This window comes from Poecilia reticulata, chromosome 7 (assembly GCF_904066995.2).
Source record: "Poecilia reticulata chromosome 7, P_reticulata-male-v2, whole genome shotgun sequence".
NCBI classification, from domain to species: domain Eukaryota; kingdom Metazoa; phylum Chordata; class Actinopteri; order Cyprinodontiformes; family Poeciliidae; genus Poecilia; species Poecilia reticulata.
Window position 1 is genome coordinate 10,267,858 of NC_088836.1, and position 25,938 is coordinate 10,293,795.

General features: G+C 39.2%; 1 protein-coding gene across 3 annotated transcripts in view; it reads left to right on the plus strand.

The window, feature by feature from the left end:
* sema3b (sema domain, immunoglobulin domain (Ig), short basic domain, secreted, (semaphorin) 3B) overlaps positions 1-25,938 on the plus strand; it is a 127,662-nt gene that overhangs the window by 41,681 nt on the left and 60,043 nt on the right. For 2 of the 3 annotated variants that reach the window (XM_081608830.1, XM_081608831.1), the window contains exons 3-4: positions 8,057-8,139; positions 10,412-10,752. The gene's annotated coding sequence lies outside the window, so the exon portion shown is untranslated. Of the gene's footprint in view, positions 1-8,056; positions 8,140-10,288; positions 10,753-25,938 lie in introns of those variants that run through there. The other variant, XM_017307978.2, reaches the window with a different exon arrangement.

Consider the following 25,938-nt stretch of genomic DNA (forward strand, 5'->3'; position numbering starts at 1 on the left):
GTGACAGTCATTTATTGGCAGGAAAATATGAAGTGATTGTTGGCACAGCGGTTGATGTTTTGTCCTGAAGCATGCATCGTTGCATAGTTGCTATGTGACACTTGGCAGAAAATTATTACTAATTATTAGAATTAAAAATGTATGGTTTGATAATGAGACATATTTTATGTATATATAATTGTTTAAAATAGACAATCATCTCATTTTTCTTTTTAATAATTTTTTTTATAACTTTATGAAAAAAATATAGTATCTATAGTTTAAGACAAAGGCCTGAAACCTTTGCTATTCCTCTAAGCAGAGGAATATAATCTGTCACAACTCCTTCCATTTATCATCGTAGAAATTACAGAAAAATGAAATAGGAGCTGTATAAATACTACAACAGTGGCGCACAGGTGCAATATGGCCTGCAAGGCCTGTAGCACTCTTGTGGTAAAACATACAAAAAAACTGGCAATCCTGGCTTAGCTGGTGTTAAAATTATGTGTGTGGTGGAGTGTGAAATGCATAGACTGTTGGTTAGAAAGCAATGTTAGTAATTAATACAAAATGCAGATATACCAGTGTAGGCGGGTTAAAAAGACCTCAGATGTCGCAGACTGTTCAGATGTTCCTAAGTTTCTTGTATTAAAATAAATGGTTTGTACAGCAGATCAATTTAAGAACTTCCTAACACTCCTTATGAATCTTAATAACTACAGATCATTACATTTTACACATCTAGACCAGAAAACGCTGTTCTCAAGCATTCCTGGTTCTTGGTTCTGTCAAATTGCAGAATGATGTTGGAGCACAGGCTGCTTCAGACTTTAACATACATTGGACCCTCTGCAGTATCTGGTTTTGGTCAAGCGAGAAGCTGTAGGAATGTTTTTAGGAGCAGAATTTATCAGCTCTTCTCTTTTCATCCTCATAACATAAATCATTAAGAAGGTGTGTGTTTCTGCCTTCACCTCTCCCTGGCCAGTCTGGAGCCTGAATTCTGTGTGTGTGTGTGTGCGTGTGGGGGTGGGTGTGTGTGTGTGAAGGTAAACCACACTTTTGGTGCTTTTATTAGATGCGTTCTGCTCTTTGTAAAATAAGTGGGCTTTGATCGTGTTGTAATTTAACTACAGATACATACGTTTCTGTATTCAGTGTGTGTTTGTGTCAGAGGCAAGGAGTGATGGATTCACCGGGGTCTGTGAAGTGTGAAGTTACATGCCTTTTTAACTTTTGGATGTGAAATATTTATATGAACGGTAGAGCTGCTATGGGAGCAGACTTGACAGAAAGAAGAGGAATCAGTTTATGCTTACACAATAAATACCTAAAACCTGAGAGGGAACAGTTGAGCTGCAATATGGAATTTGTAAAAAATAAATAAAAATAAAAATTTTCTTTTTTTTACGTAGTTATTAAAATTGCCACTGTCAGTTTAATATGAGGCAGATAGTCTGAGAAATCGAGCTCCTATTCCTCCTCCCAGTGCTCCCAGTGCTAACTACATAAATACATAGCTCAGTTAGAAGCAATCAATCAGAGGCAGGGTCTTAATGTTGTCAGTGACACTGTTTATGCACTGCTCACACCCTTCCCTTGCTCTCTGTTACGCTGCAGCTTCTTTCCGATGGCAGAATCTGGCATGAATGCTAAGGCTAGTTACCATGGCCACTGATGACGGCAGATAGTGTTTCCCTGATTTTCTAAGTTGTTTCTCTACCATTAGCACATTTAGCAGCATGTACACATGCAGGATTGACAGCGCTAAGACCCTCCTCATAGTTCTGATTGGTTGCTTTTGCAGATGGCAATAGAGGCATTATGAGGAGGTGGAGAAGCTTGATTTTTTTCCCCCCAGATTCTGTCTCTTGTCAGATTGTCTCAATATAATGACAGCTTTAATAATTATGTAAAAAAAACATGTTTTTCTTTTAAATAAAAGTTACATAAGTTACTGCAGCTTTTAATTAACCTGTCAATATATTCTCACAAGATTATTTTAGGAGATCTACAAAATCAAGCTCTTAAAAATGACTCAGTCAAATCAAACAGGTAGGACTAAGTCAAAAGCCTGCAGAAACATCTGCTGTAACTATTGATATTGAGTAAAACACATGGGCTAGAAAATGTTGTTCTGCTTTGTAAAGTTACACAACATAAATGTCTGCAGCAAAATGTCAGATTCTTTTAACATGATCAGATTTACAGAAACGCTTTTGTTAAAATGGCTCTTCTGATCAACATCACTAAATCGTTATGCTAGGAAATACACACAGGCTAAACTTGTTCAGTGTGCAGCTTGAGGAGAATGTGCCTGTGAAGACTTTGACCCCGTCTAAAGTTGTGGATTGGTTTGTCATTTGATCCCTGTGGCATGCTTTATACCAATAAGGCATAATTTTGTAGTCACCGGGGGGACAGCACAAACTTGCTTTGAGATCCAACAAATTCAAGCGATTTCCTATGTTCATATCCTATCATAAAGTTGTCCAGTAAATAATATCTACCAACAGTAAATCTCTCTGAGTCAATAATGTTTAAGCAGGCATCTAAATTTCTCATATTCTGGGCCTTTATGTTTCTCTTCTCAGGCCCAAGAGTGGATCAGTCCCACAATTGATGGAAATGAAGAAATATTTTACAACTATGTTAAATAGCATGCATGATTAGAGCAGCTGTATTTCTATCTACATGATACACATAAACTATTAGCTACACATAGAAATAAACCGACAGTCAGCTGTGAAAGTATCCGATTAAAAAATGTGTTTGCTAACATGTACGAAAAAGCCAGAAGCCAAGAAATGGCAATGCATAGATACGACTTTAAAAAACGTTCTGGCCGTAAATGAACACACAAAATGCAAAGAAAATCTAAAGAAACGGTGAATGGAGAAGGTGCTGCTTGAAAAACCTCTTTGTTTGCTTCTCAAAGAAGGGAACATGCTGCCAGTCTACATCAGTCACTACAGGCTGGAAAAAAGTTTAGTGCTGGACACCTGGTGAACTTGGCTCTTTAATCTGTGTGTGTGTGTGTTTATGTGTTAAAGACTAAATTGGGAAATAAAAAGGACAGGGCAAAGGAAAGAAGAGGTGGGGACCTTTATAGAGAGCCATGCGTACTTTTTGAATGCATGTTAATTGGTCTGTGTGTTTGTGTCTGTGCTTGCACATAGGTCTCTGTGTGCTCTGTTGCATGTGTGTGCATCCAGACCTCAGTATTGACAATAGCCTAGTGAGATCTGGGAGGAGACCGGCCTTGTTAGAAAAGGCCTTGAACAAACAGAGCATAGACACGTCAGGGTAGCGGGAGGGAGCGCCGTGTTAGAGGGGGACTGCTGGACGGGGAAAATGCAGATGCATAGATTTGTTTTTGTGGGCTCTGCAGAGAAGAAGACCTAAATGTTGGAGTTTGAGTTAAATACGGATAGATGGAGAAAACGGAATAAGTGCAACTAAGAGAGAAATGGTGACCATGGGGGATTCAGGAGGTAGTGAAGCAGAGGGGGAAGGATAAACCAGAGAAGGGAAGCATGAAGGGGGCAGATGAAGTCAGAATATAAAGCAAAAATGATTAAAGGAAGAAGAATTGAGGGGTAAGGTGCAGAGAAGGGTAAGAAGAGAAAATTGGGACTGATGGATAGGTGGGTTTAAAGGGGAGGAGGTAATTTTAGATAAGGGTGCAAGAATATGAAGGGAACACCACAGAGAGCAAAGGTTAGCTGTGACAGGGGGAAAAAAGAGACAACAAGGTCAAATGCGTTTGAGTGTGTGAGATAAGAAAGAAAGACAAAACAAGAAGACAAGGAGAGAATCTTTTTGTTTTGCACATTTCTCCCAGTTTTAGTGGGGGGAGGAGGAAAAGAGACGGTTAATATGTATGGCAGGATGTGCCGGTTGGAAGAAGCTGATCGATAACTGATAAATAAATGATCAGCCACAAAAATTCAAAAAGCACTGACAGAAACAAATGATTCAAGCCCTCGTGAGCTATCAGAGGGGGGTAAAAAAAGAAAGAAACAAACAAAACAAAGAGAGAAAGAAAGTGAGTGAATGGGTGCTTCAGTGTGCACATGGACTTGGGGGTGGATACTTTTGTTGCAGTGGAAAACATTCGGTGGCTCGGTTGTGTAGGTGTTGATGTTTTCACCGCGGCGTGACTGTTTTCACATGCTCATGTCCGGTGTGTGACATCAGAGGCCGTTTTGCTCTGAGGCTTATCGTCTTTTACGTCAGGTGTCTGTTATCAGTTTGTGAGAAAACCCTTTCAGAAGCACGAACAATGAAAGTGTTGACTGGCTAATAAAAAAAAAAGTAAGTACAGGTAGTGTAAATAAAGATAGTTTGTATGAACGAATGAAAAATGACTTCTCACCACATTAACACAGACATTTTAAGAAGCAAAGTTTTTGTTTCTGCTTTTGCGCCTCTTGTACACTCACTAGATGAAGTGAAAAACTGTGATTTTAGAAATGCCCTCCAAAGACTAGACATTTAAAATCCCATCTGTTCATAGATTGTTGTAACTTTGTAAACAAGTTAACCGAGAGGATGAGTAAAGACGACGTACCTTTTTCACACGTCGTTTTGTTTTGTCGGCTTAAAGCCACAGCAACAGTGGCACAGTTTTAACTACTTCTCCCAGTTATACCTGGACTACTCTCCACTTTATAAGTTTATTCTGTTTGCATGTATTGATTAAAAATGAATGTTTCACACAATCAAACTATTAAGTTTTACATGCACCTATCCACACTTGAATTATTCTATGTGGGAAATTATCAACTAAACCCAATTGTTGATTGTTTCACTCTTTGTGGCAGGAACTGCCTTCAGTCACTGGCACTGAGTATTTTATGTCTCTGTGGAGGAAGTAGGAATTGTGCCCCAGTCTTCCTTGTTTCATTTGAGGCACAAGAAAAAACGACCCGTTCAAGGTTGTGAAAATAACTTAACTGAAATTAATACTCAACAAATAACCAAAGTGTACTTAAGCTCAAGGTCGCCGACTGTCTGATGACCAAACATTCTCTTTTGGAACTTTTTGGGAACAGATTTCATGACACCATAATGTGTTTTCTCCACCACTGCAGAAAACCCAGTTGTTTCGTCTCAATAAATATCTTTGTTTTCGTTTATTCATACTCCAAACTGTCAACAGGGCGTTGGCATCTATACAATCATCCTGCAACAGACATCACAAAATAAACCTTCTAGTGAAGCACAAAGGCAAACACAACAGTGGAGGAAGAAACGAAATGTAAAAGATTTGACTAGATGGCACTGTAATGATGTTCAAATGTTTGAAAGAATGTTGAGGAACCATCTTTATTTTTATTCATAAGGTTTAACTTAAAGTGTACACTTTACAATGTCTTTAAGCTTTTTATAAAACGATGCTCTAACTACTGCTTCACTAAGCCGCGCTCCTCTTTGATAGAGCAGTATGAAATGGCGTAGCATGTTTCAATGTGCCATTTTGTCTGTTTACATTATAAAAGCAGCCATACAACCGACCCTCATCGCACCATTCCTGGCTCCCTTCACTTGCATGTCCATGGGACAATAGTACGGTTCGGTCAGGGCGGAACTATGGGTGTCACGCAACACGGTCCATTTACTGGAGGATGGAAAAACATCCCCGTTTTCAACAAGTACGAGACGTACTGTGTGTGTCATCATGTTAGTGCCTGTGATTGCATAAGTATGACGTGCATTAGGTGTTTACATTTAACCCCGTCCACCCAGTGAGTCCAACAGGGGATGGAAACACTTCTGAATACCCCGGACCATAAACTAGCGTGCCGAACTGCATCGACCCGTGCCGTACTGCTCCATGGAAACGAGGCATAAAGGTCCTTTCTGCTAAGAACTGATGTCAAGCAAGCATACTGCTTAGTGAATGTTTTTCAAAAGTCATTTGTTTTCTAATTTAATTCATTGAAATCTTTACTTTATATCATGTTTAGCTGGTGTAATGCATTCTTTTAATAAGCTGAGCGTTATAAGATTGAATTTATGAAGTATAAATCACTGAGTGAATTACAGAAAAAGAACAACACTAAACTGATTTTGTGATTAATATTCAGTATAAGTAACATCTATACTTGGTTAAGTCAAAACAAGCCCTTACAGGGAACTTTGCTTTAGAAATTAACTTCATATTATTACTTAACAGCTGAATAAATCGGAATGCAGCAGAAAATACACAATAACTCACATGTGCTACAACAAAACTGTTTCTAGTACTTGTCACTTTCATCTAACTTTAAAATGACAAACTGATCTAATTTAGATTCCCTTTTAGATTTTCTAATTAGTTTTGTTTTGTTTGACAGGAGAAACATTTACATTTGACTACACACATGCTCTGGTATAAACACCAGTGCATGACTTCGCTGTGTGTGTGTTTGCGTGGGTGACAATAAAAGCTGCTGACAGGCAGTTGTGATTGGCTCCCTCCTCAGTCTCTAGAGATGGCCGTCTGAATGGTGCCAGTTTGACGCCAGACAGGCGGCACACTGTGTGCCTGTGTGTGTATTGTGCATTAATAAGTGTGAACTACATTAGCGTTTAGATTAAGAAGAAGTTGTTTATGTGCACATAATGGCCTGACCTTTGATTGTGTATCTGCATGGGTGTGAAGCTCCAAGTGACAATGAGATTGTCCACATTGCAAGATCCCACATTTGTGTGATTGTGTGCTCATCACATTCCATCTCCCACCATCACTTCTCATTTTGTTCATGCCAGACGTGAATTTGTCCCTTCAGGTCCAGGTTTGAATTTTCTTTTGTATCATTATAGCAGGGTTTCCTGTATAGCAAGTCATCGTAGTGCTTGTCTGAGAAGTACATAAGAAAGTCTGTCAAAAAACTGTCTTGACATTTAAAATAATCTAATTGCTGCCGAAGTCTGCTGACGATAAAAAGATAGTTAGGGATTTTTTTTCAAAGTGAAGTTCTATTATATACACTGAGAAATGAGTTTGGAATAATTCATCAAATGTTTTCAACAAGGAACCAAATTTAAAATAACTTACGGCATTATAATGTTTTTGTCACCTTATTTCCTCCCATTTTTGGTTGTAGGCACACTAACATTACCACAGTCTTGTTATTCAGCATGATCATGAAAATCAATACTGAGGGCAAAAGATATTTACTGCGGCTGTTTGCCGGGACCAGCTTTGCTGATTAGAGCATCGAAATCCAGTTGACAATAGCTTGAAATATGAAAATATGGGAAAAATCATGCAAGAATAGAGGAGCAACAGTATGACTGTAACAGGAAATTAGAATCGATGGGGAGACAAGAGGGAGCAACAAGACATCATCAGGTCAAGTAAAGACCAGCCAGCAGGAAAAGGAGTGTCAGAGTCTTAAAACATAAAAGGAGAGTGGAAGCGTGGGCTACACATCTCCATGAATCACTGCTCAATGCTGCGTAGTTGTGCTTGAAACCATTTTCGGGTAGGGCTCGCTGGAGTGGGAGCATCTTTGGGAAGTGGCAAAGTATGATTTTGGATTACAGCAAGATTACAAGATAACATGGAAGCTGTGGAGGCAGGTTTTCATTGAAAACAAAGGGTTTTTTTTTGACTGCAGTAAAAAGTTCTAACGCCAGTCAACATATTTGGTTTAATGATTAACTTCTGTAATGTGGTAGACAGCCAGCACAAGGGAGCGTATAAAAACTAGCAGAATTTTGAACCCAAAACTCTCTTGCTGTGAGGAAACGGCGCTAACAGCTGCCCCACTGTGCAGCCTGTAGTAAGATCTAGTAATAGGAAATAGTGACAATTTGTGAAGCACAACTCCAAAACAAACAGCTTCAACTAAAAACAAACCACAAAAATTACAAGTTTGTCTCTTCTCTGTCAATTTTTACACTATAATGAATTTTGTAAATATATGCCCAGCCTTGGTGAAGTTTCCAGTAAGTTTGTTGTTGAAGACTGTAGCAAGGGAAAATGTCCAGTTGGACAGAAACTTTTAAAAAGATTCTGATAAGTGGGAGTCACTGATTCAGACTTCTAAGAGATTATTGTTTTGCTGCCCCCTTGTCACAGAAACTGAAGGGAAAAAACTGGCTGAGGCGTTCATAACCACAGCATCCAACTGGTTCCTCCGTGGAGGTGGACTCGGAACCCAGGTGAGTTCCTCCCAAGCGTCTCTCGGAGTCGGAGCATAAACAAGGTCTGACTTTACTCCCTCCCAGAAGTTTGCTGAACTGTGTCGAGTCTGAGACTTTAGAGATACTTTTGGTGAGGAACTCATGGTTCCTAAACAGTGTCTAGACATAAAACAAGGTTGACTGGGATGAGAAACATGATGAATGTCAACGTCAAGGCAAGAAAACATGGTGTATTACAAAATATTCCAAATGAACTCAAATGAATAAGACTCAGGCAAAAAATAGCAAAAGGCATGGCATGCCAAAAAGTAAAAGAAATGTAGGCCTTAGGTTTGGTTAGTGAATGTCTGCAATGTAGAGCTGTTTGGCTTAAGTAGGATATATGTATGCATTTATTTCATTGTTTATTTCATAGTGGTGTTTTATTTTGTGACACTTATTTTAGGGACTTTTTAAAAACCTTTATTTGAGACTGTTTTTATTCCATGTTTGTATATTCAAATGAGGGGACAGAGTTTTCTCTGTGGTCAGAGGGCAGTGCTTGGGGGAGGGAGTTCACATCTGCTTCACACAAATGAGTCTCAAACCTTAATGAACAGTCAAACCAAGTGTTCCTCCCCCCGAGCGCTGTTCGGACCAACTGGGATGACAGGATGACAAATTTCATAGCATTCAATATGGAGGACGTTGGAGAAGCCTGAGATGATATGCTAAGGATTGTTACAACATGATTTAACATCCGATTCTATTTTACTGGTTTCCTGCTGCGGTAGATATCCCAAGCAGAATTTGGTTCCCCTGCTTCGGCACAACCTGCTTTATGTTGTAACCGGGTAGTTAAGCTGTGGTCGTGCTCTTATTTTGAAATGCATGGCTTTGTTGAGGTAGGCATTGCCTGCACTGGGTTGTGTTTATTTGACCAGGTTGTGAAGCGCTTTTGATTAAAAGGAGACCAGTTCCAGCACTCCAAAGACATTCTGTGTGTTTCGTTGTCCCGGCACGTCATTTAAAGTGCTAATAACTCACACGTTACGCTCTCCAGTTGATGTGCCGAAGTTCGCTTTCTCGCAGGTCACTGCACTCTGACCAGAGCCGCCCTGCAGGGAAAAACTCCACTCCTTCATTTGAATATAAGAACATAAAGTAGAAAGACATAAAAACCCGGGTTAAAAAATAAAAGTCCATGAAGCTTTACAAAATAAGTCACCACTATAAAATAAACAAATGCATAAATAGGTCCTGAAATAAATGAATAAATGTTGAAACAAATTAATTAAACTGTGATTGACAAAGTAAGCTTTACATTAAAACAGATTTTGTATGTTAATTTTGTTTATATTTTCTGGGGATACTTATTTATTTGATGGAGTATTTATAACTTATTTATCAATAACAGTATTTATTGATTTCATTTTAAATGAACAAATTATCCAGACTAATATTGTGTGCAAGTGTCTCATAAAGTGCTAAAAATTCTGGAGTTGCATTTTTTTACTTAAAAGTTAATGTTACATGTAATATTGTTGAATTTACCTTCTGAAATGTCTAAATCAGGACATTTTTTTTTTCTGGCATGTTGATTTTTCAATTTAATCCAGAGACGTGTTGCTGGAAAAATAACTGACTGACTGCTCTGTTTGGGTTATTGTTATCAATCAATCAATCAATCAAATTTTATTTGTATAGCACATTTTAGCAGGAAGGCATTTCAAAGTGCTTATCTGTTCCTTCAGATAATCAAGTCCAGCAAAAAAAAAAAATCTAAATTTCCTACATACAGCAAAATTAAGCTAAAAATACAATCTTTGGACAAGATTGACATTTAGGTTAACATAAGAACAATGAAATGAGGTTGAGACATGTGACATTCAACAGGGTCAAAGTGTCTATTTCTAATCCTGGGAGATAGACAAGATGATCTTGTTTATTTGACCTTCGTTTAACCAGGGCCAGTCTTGGTGATATATACAATTTTATGGAACAAGAGTGTGTTGTGACTGTGTGACGAAGATACTTCACCTCTGGACCGTGGTAGAGGGAGTGGCAGTGAAGGAAAGAGACGGGTGTGTGTGTGCGTGCGTGTGTTTGTGTGTATGCAAGACACAGGGCTTTGCTTTCACGCCTTGCTAAGCAGTGAAAGAGTATCGGTCACAGAGGGCAAGCCAAAAGACAGAGCGTAAAAGTTGAGGCAAAAGAGACACAGGGAAAAAAAAGGAGCATGGAGAGGAGGAAGAGCAGATAGAGAAAGAGTTTTTCTAAAAGCAGCTTCTGTCTTCTGTCCCACCCCCAGAGTGTCTTCCCCTCCTCTCTGTCAGGATGGGAGGGAAAGGAGTGCAGCAGGAGAGACGGAGAAAGAGCTCAGCCGTGCTCGCTCTGTAGCGCAGGACCCGGGGATTCCAGGACCTTTTGGTAGTTGTGAGCACGCAAACACTCACGCAGAAACACGGCTGTGATACAAATCTCTACAAGGCTCAGAGACGGAGTGATAAAAAAAAAAGCTCAGAAAAAGAAAGTAAATAACAGCTCTTTTCTGTGGACTATCTGACCATGACGGCACCTGCTCAGGGGAAAGTGGTTCAGAGGGGCTGAGGACTGAAACGGGACGCAGGCAAAGGGAAGCTACTGATGAAGGTGAGAACGGGATTTAATTACATAATCCGTGAAGCTCCCGCATCCTTTTGCTTTTAGGATTATTTTAACTCAGACGGAGATATTTATAGAGATGCTCTCTCTATTTTTAAACAGCTATAGCTCTGAATTAAAGCCACAGTGTGTTGATGCTGGGAATACCCTGTTCAGGTGTTATTTGTAACGGATTACACTTTACACATCAGGGTCACTGCTGGAAAAGTGCAAGAGGAATTATCTTTGAAGGGACAAACTCTAGGAAGATTCCTTGTGTTTGTGTTTGTTCATAAGTAAGGGAAATACCTGAGGATAAACTAGGGACGGAAAATAGTTTCCATGCTTGCAGGGGAACGTGTGCCTGGGATGTGTTAGTTACTTCCATCAGTGGAAGTGAAGGATTCAATTTTTATTACTTTTGCAAGCAGTTTTCAGTTGTTTTTGTTACATGCAAAGCTAAAGTTATATAATGTGGTCATACAGGACTTTTATGTAAGTTTCTGATCTTGACATGGTTAAACAATAGCACATTTTTGCAATGTTGACTGTTTAATCTGAAACATTTCTTCTTTGTTGATTTTTTTTTACACCTGCTAGGACTGTGTTTCACCTCTTTTCCTTATTCTTACCCTCATCCTAATGCATTCTGTTTCCCCCCCACAGTCTCATTACTTCTGCATTTTCTCCAGTCTTACAAACAGCAGTGTCTTATCCCATGCCACACTGCGCTCCTCTGCCGTCCCACCCCTGCCTCCTCTTTTCATCTTCATCTTTTCTTTCACTATTCACGTACCTATATAAAGACTTTGTCTGTTCTGCCTTTTGTGTGATGCCGTGCTTTTTGTTATTTCTTGTCACTAAGCATCCTCTTGTTTTGTGTGCGAGGGAGTGGGTTTTTGGCTTACACGTGCGTGCTTTGTCAGTCATACGGCAGTCCCCCACTCCACCAGCCCAAATGCATTTTGCACACTAACCCCTCTATTACCATACCTTGGTGCCTAAACATTAACCCTTGCGTGGGTCTAAAAAGAAACCGTCAAAGTTACTTAAGTGACATACTTTTTGGGTGCTACTATTTACAATGCTTTTAAATAGCAGAAATAAAAAGCCTTCCATAAATAACATCCTCAAGTTTTTTCCAAAATGCTATTATGCTGTGATTTGATGATTTCCCTTTTGAAAAATATTTCCACAACGACATGTCAGTGTGACTGGTTTGACATGTCTGTGGGGGGAACAGACAAGACGCCACAGGATTTATTCCACAAACATTTCAACTGAAAAAATGCTCCCCAGATCAATAGTGGGGCATTTATTTTCATTTTGGTTTTACTTTTCAGGTGCTTCAGTTCACTGCATGTTATTTACATGATTTCTCAGATTTCTACACATAGTGTCTTTTTGATAAAAAAAAAAACAAAAAAACTATGCACTCCTTTATGAGGTACACCATGCAGGGCCCAGGTTGGAGCCAGGTTTGCCTTCAGAACTGCTTTCATTCTCTGGCTCATAAATTCAACAAGGAGTCAGAAACATTCATTAGACATTTTTTATCCATATTGACAAATCTCCACTCAATCACATCCCAAAGGGAGTGCTTTGGAGCCATTGGAGTACTATGAAATAATTTTCAAGAAATGAGTTTTTGATTTGAGCTTTGTGACAAGATATTGCAATATCTTGCTGGAAGTAACTATTGGACAATGGGTACACTGTGGTCTTAAAAGCAACGATACTCAGGTTAGATGAGCCAGATTTAAACAATGCAGCATTTGGTACAAAGGGGTTGTAAGGCACCCAAAAAATACCCTCCACATCATAACACCAACACAGTCAGTCTAAGTCGCTGGACGGATCCATTCTGAATGTCGTAGCTGAAATCGAGACTCGTTAGATGAGGCAGCATTTTTCCAAACTGTTATTTTCTAACTTCAGTGAGATTGTGAGAATTGTAGCTTCGGTTTTCTGCTACTAGCTGACATGAGAGGCACCAAATGTTGTAACCTTTTGTTTCAAGATTTGTTCTTCATATATGGTATTCCACTAACTTTGATTCTAACAAGTTGTTGTATAAGCTGCTGTTGTCTTACTACCATCTTGAAACAGTCTAATTTTCCCTGACATCAAAATGCGTCTTTGTCCCCACAACTGCTGCTCACTGATTTTTTTTCTATGTCTTTTTCTGACCATTCTTTGTAAACCTGAAATAATTGAGTGTGAAAAATCCGAGTATAGGAGCAATTTCTGAACTCTTAAGACCATTTCTCCATACACCAAATCCCCTTTCCTTTCCAGCCTGCTACTCATTTTATATCAGTAAGTTCTCCTCACCATGGTATCCAGCAATTAGTGGGAAAAATTAGCAAGTGGTTAAGTAGGAACAGCACTAGTTTATAAGGAAATGCTTCTCATTATGTCAGATGTGGCTAAATCTCATCCTTTTTAAAACTCTTGGCAGAAGCTTGTTACAAGCCAAGATGATAAGTACAGATAAATAATTCTGTCCTGTGCCCTTCGAAACATCTGCTCTAACTTTTTTTTTGTTCTAACACAACATACTAACGGATCTGCTGCAATTAGGTCATTTTTATTAGGTAAATTTATCTTAGTAAACTTTGTCTTTTTGAGATACTTGCCTACAAGAAAATAATGCCTTAGCTGCATAGTGTGAAATGTTTGTTTTGAGTAAACGACACAAACTCATAGGTCCAGGTATTACCCTATATCTACACCTAAAGTGTGTATAGCAAATGCACTTTAGGTGGCTGGTTTAAGGTCTCGCTCAGGACAAACAGCTTTGGTATATCTAACGAGACATGCAGTGGACATTACTTTTATCTCATGTACCACGTGGTCACATGCTGCGCAATCCTTTTACACTGCAGAGCTGCACAGTGAACATTTATTTAACCCAACAATCCTCCGGGTTCAAGGTGGGTCTGCTGATTGCCTGGTGATGAATCGACCACCAAGCTAACTTTACGGTTAAAGTACCTCTAGACTGATCCGCTGTCACACCTTAAAACCCATTAACCCCTAGTTCAACTCTGGCTCTGCAGAAAAGCACATTGACCTGCTTTAACCCTTTGCTCAGGTGGAAAATTGTCCACCAAGTCAGCAGAAACCGGCTAGCATGTGTGCACAGCAAGCGCAGAAAAGTTTAGAAGATGTAGGTTGTGTCGTAGTGTCTAATGTGATAATGCTAGTCTATAGCTCAATTTTTGTCTGTTTGCATTTATGCCTGCAATGTCACTTTTCCTTTGTTTGAAATGTTAAATGAATGTCTCTGCTCTCTTGAAATATTGACTTTTTCGCCTATAGCCAGAGGGGACAGACTGCAGAGGAGGTTATCCCCTCATTCAAATAAAAAGCAAAAGGCTGTTAGCATCAAATATTCAGTTTTTGGCTGTCTTTTACTTGCCTTTTGATAAAAAGAAAAATTCTTAGATGCCTTGGCTAATGAACAGCATAATTAGTGCATTTTTTTAGAGAGGACATGGAAGAAGGTTTGCGAAGTAGCACTTAAACTTTTTTCACATTTTGTTACATTTCAACCACAAACTTCAGCGTATTTTGTTGCTATTGACCAACACAAAGTACTGCACAACTGTGACGTGGAAGGATAATTAAGCACGGTTTAAATCTAGTCACTTGTCCCCCATAAAAATCCTTAATGGTGTCCATATGCGTTTAGTCACTAAAGAAAATCGAGTACAACCGACTGTTTGAAGAGGCATGTTTTCTGCTCTTATCCGGGATGCTGGAGCTTATTGTTTGCATAAACTATGTTCCAACCTGACTACCTTGTGATTTCCTCTATGCAAAATTTTTTTCTTGTCATATCCTGTGACACTGAAGCAAGCAGTATTTTCAAAGAAGCAGTCCAGTTGCAAATTTTTTGATTACCTTTCCGCAGGCGCTGTGAAAATAAACGACTCATGCCTTAAAGTCGTTATATGATGCATGAGGATGGCCTAACAACTGGATGGATGGATGGATGGTTGGGCAACAATAGAGTTGAGCCCTGGGTCAGCAAAGACAGTTTTCCAATCCATCAGTTTGTTGCAACAAGTAGATAAAATGGTAGGATATTTGGTGATTGATGTTCAACTGTAACCTTTTTATGTGGGTAGAGGTTCTCAGACAAGAAGGAACACATGCACACATTGTTTGTGTTACTTGAGTAAATTTAATTTACATAGAAATTGTCACAGATAAAAATCACAAAGTGCTTTGCAGATAAAGCAAGCTATAGCACAATGACACACAGATAAAACATTGCACACAATAAAACATCAAGTTAATTAATTAAAAGCTTTCCTGTACAAAAAAATGTCTTCAGCAGCTTTTTAAGGGTTGATGGAGTCAGAACGATGCAAGAAAAGCGGGACTGAGATCCACCGAGTGTTTGGGTTTACCAACAAAGTCTGACCCCTTCATCTTAGTGCATGGGAAGAAGAACGGGGGTTTCCGTATCTCAGCAATACATTAGGGGCCTTGACAAAGTAGGACCCTAAAAGTTAAGACCTAAATCTTAAAATTAAATCTTAAATTTACAGGCAACAAATGAAGAGAAACCACGCCTACAGCAATATGCCGCCTTCTGCTGGTGCCTGTTAAAAGTCTTGCTGCAGCATTTTTAATGGGCTGAAGACGATCCAAAGCTGATTTATTTAAACAGGTTAAGAATGTTACAATAACCTGAACACGAAAAGAAATAAAAATGTGGATAATTACCTCAAGTGCAGCTTTTGACATCAGCAGTCTTGAGCTGTTTTTAAGGTTGTACCAACTATTTGGAGTGATGTTCAAATGATATTGAACTATCAAAAAGGACAACCAAATGTCTAAAATTTGATTAAACAGAAAAAGTCTAAAAAGCTGATATGTTTTCTGATGGGATTCTATTATCTGGAGCTATTATCAGAGACTCAGTTTTCTCCTCGCTTTACAGACGAAAGTTGTGGTTTAACCGGTGCTTGATATCTGTCAGGCCAATATCTAAACAAGATCCTTTTTAAAATGTCCAACCTTTGAACGAGCAACTTCTGGATGTCATCAGCATAAACAAGTTGAGAAATATCATTGTACTGACTAATAACTTGGCCAGGAAAGAATATGTACAGCCAAAAGAGAGTTGGACCCAGATCAGATCCCTGAGGTACAACACAAAACAGTTTATCACATTGTTGTGATTGTTCTTTTTTTTTTACATAGGAAACAAATAAGACCAAAAATGAGCTTTAGGTTTTCCATTACTGAGCTAGTAATGTTGTTCTTCTATGTTCTTCTACTTCTATGTACAAACTGATATCCTGGGTTAGAGATCCAAGATCTGACCAACATGGACAAAAGACAACAGTACACGACAGGAGAACATGATGAAGACTGAATAGTATTCTCCACATCAAGAAAGGCAGATTTTTACCTGAGAGCAAGTAGGATTTGAACTCAAGTGTAAAAGTTCAGCAATAGGTTTAAACTCTCTAAACCAGTTTTAAAGTTTAGGAGGGACATTTTACTCCATGTAGGGAGATTTGGGATGAGCAGGATGTTTTATTATAACAAGTTTTTTTTCCCCCGTGTTACCAAAACAATACTTCAAAGGGTTTTGCTAATCACTCCATACAAATCGTTGTCTATAGTGATGTCAAAGCCAGATAAGTGTTGCTTTTGGCTGCGAGGTTTATTTCCATAATAGGGCTGCTCTTCCTAGCTGTAAAACGTCTCGGCTAACAGAGAGGCACTCCAGACGTCTGGATCTGGGAGGAAAGGTCGTCACAATATCTGACTTTTGAGAAATTTATTATGCAGTGGATTGGTTTTTTTTTATGACCATGTTGCCACAACAAGGTGATGTATAACGTAGTTAGCAATGCAAATTCACAGTGCATAACAAACTTCCTATAAAACTGGGCTTACTGTGTCGTCAGCAGGGTTTATTCATTCCCTATATAAACTGCTCATGTTATGATATGTGTGCATTTTCTCCTGATGAAACGGTAAGGATTTTGTTTTTTCAGATATTGAGGCAAAACCATGTTGGTTAATGAAACAATTTTCTGCGTAGATAAAAAGAAGTTTGTGATTTGCCACTTCAGTGAATCCAGAGATCAGATGCAGTATTGAAGGAATGACAATCTGTTTAAAACTTTGCTTCTTCTTATGGTGATTAGATGTGTTTCAATTTGCACCAAATCAATTATTATATTGGTATCAGAAATTATTCTACAAAAAATAATTTTTTTAATGTTAATTTTAATGCCAACATCTAGAATCTCTGGAAGAAACCTCGGTGTTGCAGTTTCAGGTAGCTCAGTGTTTTCAATGACTAAGCTTGACATTTAGATCCTTCAGTGTTTGATTCAGAGTTCCTTAAGCAAACATTCAGTGTTACACCTCTGTCTCATCAGAATAGAGCTATACAGTCACATTAATTTTAAGTCTGTAAGCATATCTTACAGTGATCAACTTTAAAGACTTCTGTTGGTGTAAAAATGTGCTTATTATGCTTCAGATGCTAGACAGTATAGCCTTTACAAAAATAACTCCACCACGTGTGTTAGTGATAAAAGTGCCTTCTACTTTTCTTCCTCTTTCCTAACCGGCCCATTTCACTTTCTTCCTTTCTTTTTCTCGTGTGGGTGAATTTGTCACTAGTGGAGAACAATCTATTCATTGCCAGGCTGACCATTAATTACACTCTGGGTTTGTGCAGAGGTTTCTGAATGCGTACCCGTGCATTAGGGAAACTGGGCCTGCCCCGTCTCATCACCTTGAGCAGTCATGTGGTGTTGAAGGTGAGGGAGTATTAGTGGGCTTAACGCAAGGCAATAGCAAAATAACGAGATTCCCGACAACTCGTCACACGCTCAAGCAGACACGGCAAACACACAAATACACACACACGCGCTGGAATTGTTTCAGGAACTCTCTCCAGCTCTACCCTTATGTCCCAGGGGAAAGCTTGAGGGGCTTATGCAGAGGATTTTGCTGTTCTGCAGTGTGCCTGTCAGATAAGGAAGGAGACACCGGTCTGCCTGGTGACACACTGCTGAGCGTGTGCCTTGCTGTATCTCCTCCTTCGCTTTTGCCTCTTTAACCCGCCACTCAAGTACCTGCCACCCTCTGCCGCCTCTTGTGATGATGCTACACAAATGGACTCAGTGGTATGCCGATCTGGTAAACCCTCACGTGGAAGCAAGCGCACACTTCCAGAGGTTTTCCCAGAAAATATTCTTGGCCCTTCTCTGACAGTGACTGGATAATTTGGCTGTTCCGATGAAAGCTCACTGGAGGACGTCCAACAGACTTATTTGATTTAGCACAACAGTCAGTGAAAGATTGGGAGCTTAGGGTGAAACCATATGCTAAGTTTGCCTTTGTAGCTTTTCTTGTTTTAAACCTCTGCAATTGCCACCTCTGTCCTATCTTAACTCCATTTTAAAAAAGACATACTTGCAAGTAAATGGATTTAAAACTAGGCTGTAATTTGTATAACTTTATGCAACACAAGTCAGATATTGTATGCAAATGCAGACTGTGTAAACATGAGCCCAATTAAAATTTTTAAGACGCCTAAGACCAAAAGAAGGTTTACATTACACTTAAGTGAACTCTTTTTATTTTTTTCCCCAGCAAGTATTTTAACTGTATATGTTTAACTTCTTTTTCTTATATTATTGTGTTATAAACATAAAATCAAATGTTTTTGGTGGGATTTTTTGTGATAAACCAACACAAACTGCAACATAATTTGAAGTGAAAGCAGACAAAAAAATATGTTCTGAAGGCCTTGCAGAACCGGCTCATGCTGCTGTTATAGCTGCAGTTTTTTTGGGTATTTCTCCACCAGACTGGTTGACTACAGACTGATTTATACCAGTTCTTCTCTGTTAAATATCTCAAGTTCAGATTAAAAGGACAGTGTCTGTGAAAATCAATTTTCAAGTCTTTCCAAAGAATCTCAAATGGATTTACCCAAACACGTCAGCCAGACCATTTAATTGGTGAATATACTTTGATATTTACCGTTCTATTGTAGCTCTCAACTTTCTGTCATATTATTTCAATTTTTAAAATGTTAACTAATGTTCTCCAAAAACAAAAAACTTCAGAGATCTTCCAACACTGAGATTGGATGTCACACAGGTAGACTCTACTTTGTAAAATCGGAAATTTCTGATTGCACTGGGTTTTACTCAAGGGTACCTGAGTAAAGGGGCTAAATGCAAATTGATGTCACCATTTTTGGATTTAAAGTTATAAATGACTTTGACTGTGTAAATACTTTTCTTTCCTCTTCTTGCTGATGTTCTTCTGTCATGTAAAACTGCAGTGACAAATTCAAGAGATGAGTTGTAATAGGAGAAAATGTGAAAGGAGTTAAAGGGAACACAACAGCTGCATCTGAAGATGATGTCTTTATTTGCATTTGTTCTTTTTCTATCTCCTAAATTTGCAGATGTTAATGTTAACTACACACAAAGCCAATTCATGCTTCTGACTCCCTCCCCCTTTTTTTTGGCTGCCTCTCTTTTTTTTCCCCCACCTGTAATCCCGCTTACTGCTGCTCTCCAGCTGCTCTGTATTACAGGAAGACTGCTAAAGAAATTAAAGGAAAGCTGAATTTGCAATGGCTTGTTTACTAATTTTTCAACATTTGTCACGACTAACACCATATTTTAAAGGGAGTTTTTGGCGGAGTCCAGTCTACGTTTCCAGCTGTGATTTGACGTATCGATCTGGTGGAGAAGTGGCTCCGTGCCAGAGCACTCAGCTTCTCACCATCCTTATTCTGTGCTCAGTTTAATCCTGCAGCACAGCTGCTGCCACACCTACACCATCATCACTTCAACCCTCTTTTTCATCGCTCCTTTTTTTTTTCTTTAATGTCTCTAGTGCATTTGCCAACCCATCCATATTAATGCAAAGGTATCATGTGTTATATGTATGATACTCTGACCGTCAGGCATCGTTTAAAGTTAACCACCATTTTATTTGATGGTCGTTTAACCACAAACTGAATCAGCACTCATAAATTAAAATAGACAAATCTTCTCCACATGTGGAATTGCACAACATTTGATATTATTCCAGTTATTCGTTTATTTTTTTTTATATCCCCCAACCTTTGGCCTTGTCCCGTCTCATCTCGTCCCCATATCACCCATTCACGCCCACCAACACCCTCTTTATCAGCACCATCCCCCAGCTTCTGCTCCATCCTCTTGGCAGATCCTCCAGGCAGGCTAATTGACTCAGTCCCAGGAGGAGGGGGATCATGCCACATTTCTAATTTGGCTTCTCCTTTCCCAGATAAAAGCTATATCCTCCCATCCTTCAACCCTTTCTTTTTGTTGAAATCTTCCTGATGCATCATATTTGTCTTTATTCCTAAAACGTAATTGCAATTCTTTGAATTTGATCAAAAAATAGCGCGGAAACCATGTATTTATTTCTATTTCTTTGAAACATTTTTTTTTACCTTGCTATAAACACAAGAGTCAACCCCAATGGGGCGGTGTGTGGCGTAGAGGTAGCGCAGCCTCCCCACATAATGAGGCCATTAGTCTTCGACGCGTCATTCGTCCAAACTCTGGGACCTTTGCTGCATGTCTTCTTCCTTTCTCTCTCCACCCATTTCATACAGTATCTACTGTAAATAAAGGTCTTTAGTGCCAGAACAACCTAAAACAAACAATCAATCCCAAATCCAGACATTACAGACAAATAAATGTATGAAAAGCCCCCTCACACACAGACACACAGAGCTCAGCAACCCGCCTTCGCTCACCATGGGGTTCACCTTCAAAAAGTCTAAATCTTCAAATAAACACCTCAGACGTAACCGAGTGCGTCTCTTGGTCTTTCCCCAGCACGTGTTCATGTGTATAAACTGAGCACTTCCTTTGTTCAGACATTCACCCACAACCAGACATCCAGGCAGAGAGACTTTGTTTCAGAAATAATTAAAAATACTCAGTTTGAATACTTTACAAAATGATTATTGTATGTTACTTGCTCCTACTGCTTGTGCTGCTAAATCAAATAGGTGAGTTCAATTTCAGATGTAAATAATTTTTAGTCCAGTTACGACACAAACCCTATCAGAGTTAAAGCGAGCAGAAGGTTTCCACACATAACAGGAGCACAGTTCGATGGCATCTTGACAATATTTGAAGGAAAACTATTTGATATGTTATCCCCAAAATGGGACTCTCAGATGGAGAGACAGGTATTTCAGTTGGAGCTCAGAGATATCTGCTTTTGTGGAAAAGATATTGAACTTGTGCAGCTCGAGGGGCAGATTATGGAAAAATGTTTGGTCTCCTCTTCTTCAAAATAACCGATTTAAGGAATATTTAATAGTTGTTTACTTAATTGTTTTGGGTTCAGATTTTCGTTTTTTATTTGGAGTTGGAATCAGCAAAGTTTTTGTACCCAGTGAAATACATTTTGTCATGGTACCATCCTTTTATCCTCTTAAGATCTAATTTAATACATTTAGAGACACTGATCCTTTAAAGTCTGCTGCACACAGGAGTGACTGGCGTGTGCAATACAAACTGGGCTAATATGCTTTATTGCTTGACCACCTCACTCGAGGCACTTCATTGTAAATGCTGGTGCACTTTGCACAGCTTTTAAAACCTTTTGCACATTAATATTTTTCACATTATATATTGGGTGCTGAACAGTCCTTACTATCTGTCTTTTTCTACTTGGCTGTTTCCACACGCCTCCAAATTCTTAAATAAATAATCCCCACGAGTGACACATTCTGTCTCATTTAATCAATTTATTACTTTATTGCTAATTGTTTAGTTTGAAATATTAGTTACCCCTTTTCATGGCATTAAACAAATTCGCAATGATTGTCTAAAGTAAATTGATGAGTTTTGACTATATCAGTGCAACAAATGTCTAATAGAAATGACTTGTCAATTCCCTTTAGTTCATTATCTTTCTCATCATATTCCATATAAAACTTGTTTTTGTGTACATACCTGTTTATTTACTTAAAATCAAAAATAAGCATTTATAAACCGAAGAAAGAAAATCTCCAACATATTCACATGTATTTCTGTTTGTGCATTTTCACATATAAATGTGAAATGGGTCCATAAAGTCTGCTTGACAGATAGCTTGGATCTTGAATGTGACTGCTTAGAGTTATAAGCCAGAGTTGCACAGAAGGATGAAAAGAAAGTAATGGAGCAGCAGATGAGTTTTGAATTGAAAGTTGAGACATAGATGCGTTTTTTTTTTTTTTTTCTTAAACCAGTGATGGATTAGAGTGAAAGTTGTTACAGCAGGATGTCTGCATCAGAAGTAATGTCCATGGATAGCACTGTGATTGCATGTACACAGAAAGGAAGAAAGTCGTGGGTTGCTTCCTTTTGTTTACAGTGGAACCTGTTTAGGTCCTTTCTTTCTGTTGTCTAAATTTTAGCTGTCAGTTGTTATCTACATGTGCCTGGTTATGTATGCAGAGTCCGGGCTTTCCCCCATTCACTTGGATCAAAGCCCTGCCTGTAGTTGTAGAAATGGCCCCTGAGGCTCTATAGGTAGTGCGATCGGAAGGTTGTAGGTTCGATTCCAGCTTCCTCCTGCCACATGTCAATGTGCCCTTAACCCCAAAGTGCCTACTGATCTGCGTATCGATGTATGTTTGTGAGTGCGAATGGGTGAATGTGACTCACCCATTGTGTGAAGTGCTTTGAGTGGTCAAAATGACTGGGAAAACGCTATATAAGTTCAATCCATTTACCATTCCTCTGGTAGAATTTCAGTCAGCAAACAGAAAAAGCTGTGAAAGATGACATCAATTTTCTGCAGGGTTTTAGAATCGTAGTCTGCCTGTAGTTGTAGAAATGGCAGCAGAGGAACGAAGCCGTTCAGTCCATGTTGGGAAAGCTTTCAAATACTGAGTTAACATCGACAGCACTTCTCTCTTTGCAGTGGAGAGGTTGTTTGTTTACAGTGCAGGAAATTTCTGGTAAACTTCATAGCGTCGAACACATTACATACGTAATGGGTAAAATTGAAAACTTGAACAGAGTTCTTGCCTCCAGCAAGCAATCGTTTCTCTATGGCCAAGGGTCCAGACCCTCTGTACGAAGAAAAGTGTAGAATAAGGGACTGGTTATTATCAGGCTTCTTTTAGATGCATGAGTTAGCATCAAAAACTCTTAATATATTGTTTTTGGTTGCATTTTAGTTTTGAATCATCAACCTGAGACGTGGCGCAAAACAATTTTGCAATTGCCCAATGTTGGGACCAGTGTGTACGCTAAGCTAATTAAATTATATTTGAAAGTGGATGAAAAAGACAAAATGTTTGCAAAACCCATGCTTATTTTCTTCCTATCCCAATAAGTGAACATAAAAACAACCAGATACACTGTCCAAAACCTGCATGATCAGTCCTGCAGGGCTGCAGTGAAGAAGCGGGGTTTAACAGCACGCTTTAACTACATGCTCATACACCAACACTTCCTGAATAGAGAGAAAAAGAAAATGTCAATCATTTTTATTACACAAGCTTGAGAGACTTCAGCGAGAGCCCATGAGCGACGGGGTGTAAAAATTAATCCACGTCCGTCACACGCTGTGTGTTTTGATGTCTCAGTGGGACGGCTGTGAGGTCCTGAAATCCATCCTCAGTGTGAACTCAGAGGATTCTGTTAAGTTCTCAGTTACTCACTGCTACGCTGAGATAATTTCAACTTGAAATGACATTGTAAGAAGGGATAATTGTTACTGGAATTAACTGAAGTCTCTCTGTTTACTAAAACTTTTCTTTTATTAACAGATAAAAGAAGCATTGCATGCTTATAATTTTAAACTATACAGTGATTCTCAGTAAATTTGAGGATGTGTTTGGACAATACTTGGAGAAGACCATAGAGTCAAACTTGTAGAGAAAATCTGACATAGGTCATACATTTTAATCGTAATGTAACCAATAATCCAGAAAGCAGATGATAAAACTTCCAAAGCAGACAAATGCAGGTCAACAGACTGCAACCCTGTATTTACTTTCTGGCCTCTCGTCCTCGTTGCTCTCCTTTCCATCCATGACATGAAATAGTCATTAGGTGTAGAGGTAATTCAGCCCAGCCGTCTTTGCGCATTAGCTAATGTACATCAGAAAACGTCAGAGGCCTGCAGGTCTGTCTGCGCGTGTTTGATGTGTGTGCATCTATATACAGTATCTGAAACCTTCCACATGCAGGTCTATGTCTGTCAGCGCTCTGAAGAGGGTGCTTCTGCCAGGACGAGAGCTCGGGAGGACGGTGTGTGTTTTTTTTACGGCAGACAGTTCGCATGACATGGTTTTCTGTTCCACGGTCGACAGGTGCTAAATAATAAAAGCAACCAGTGGAAGCAGGGGAGCAGACAAGGCAGGGGTACATGGAAAAAGAGACAGGCAGGAACAGCAGGAAGCAACGGGAAGAGGAAAGAACCCAGAAATAAAGACGAGATGAAACAGAACAACTGTTAGTTTGTTGAACTTCAAAACTCTAAATCAGACCATTTTCCTCTGAAGAAAAAAGAAAAAGTGTGTTTTTTAGGTTATCTAACCATAAAAACGTCATTGCTACTTGTGAGTTGTGCTAAGCAGGATCACAGCTGTCACAAAATGCAGGGAAGGTATGAAGGGCTGGAAGAAGGAATGCTGAGTGATAAAACTGCAGGTTTATGCTGTTATTGCATGAATGAGTAGCAAAGAGAGAGATTCAGTTGTAGGGGCAACGATCCAAAGAGAGATGGACACAAGGTGACATTTGTTTTCATGTTTCTGTCTCTGTCGTCTTCGTGCCTGCATCCTAGAATACGTGTGGATGCATCTGATGCAGATTTGCACCTTTAGCTTTTTTTTTCTTCTTTTTCTCCAATCTGCATGAAGAACTCCATCTCAAATCTAAGAGCAGATGTCAAAAACATTAAAACTGCGTCTGATGAAATGATGAGTTCTGCTCAGCATCCTGCAGGGACGGTAATGACACCACGTCAACTGTGAGTGTCAGCTATCTGCCAGTGTTGCATTTCAGTGATTCGACCAGTTCTGAATAAGCCCTGCTGAGACGCCCTCTTTGGAAACTCTATATGTGGCGCACACAGACCGAGAGACACACACCTGGGCAGGATGAAGCTCACCCCAAGGGCAGCTTCGTCTGGGACAACCGTGAACACGGGGGGCAACAGAGATAAACCACAAAAAGAGCTCCATTTTTTTTCTTCTTTTTCTTAGTAGCTTTCTCACATTCAGCCACTCTTGAGACTTTTTTAAAGGTGCAAATGAAAAACACAACCTGGGCTCATTAGAGTAAATGTTTGTGCTTGTGATTAAAAACATTTGGAATGACATAATGGCAGCACCCCTCAAACAATCATTGCCCATTAATTAAATTATTGCCTACACCTGCTTATCCTTGCAGGATTGCAGGAGAGCTGCCGCTTCTTTCTTGCAGTTATTGGTGATAAAACTCTAATTACTTATTTTGGCATTTGATTACAAGGGCCTTGGCAATGTCATGGTGGGAATATGTTTTTATAAAACACAGTCATTTAAATGTCTTGAATACCTTGATATCAGTAACTGTCCCGTTCGTACTTAGTCAATGGTGTGCATGGATATTTTGGTGGGAAAGTGCTCAAGTATTAAAAAAAGGGCACCTTCGGTGGCACATCGAACCACTGGCTGCTTTAGTAGCATGAGTTTTATTAAAGACCACACACTACACTGTGAAAAAGAAAATATTTCAGAAGGGCACTTTTTTTGCCCTTCTGAAGGGGCTGGTGCTCTAGCATCTCCTAGTGTTTACCTGTGCATACTGCACTTTGGCAGTACCAAAGTGACTTGAGTATTTAGTTATCTTTTTAAAATGTATTCTACAGGAAAACTGAGAACACTTCATGCTACTTTCTGTCTACAAACTTCATGGAGAGTTATTTATTTTTTTATTTTCAAGGATTTGGTATCTGCCAATACCTGCTTTACTCACCATGGGATTGTTGTCTGTTGCTGGCCAGAAAACTCATCTGATTTCAATACCATGGAGAATCAATATGAACAGCATTACCCATTAAATTAAGACATGCACCAGTTCTTCTTCATCTGGACACATGGATAATCATACGTTTTCATGGGTAAAACTAAAAATATATGTACTTTGGAGTAAT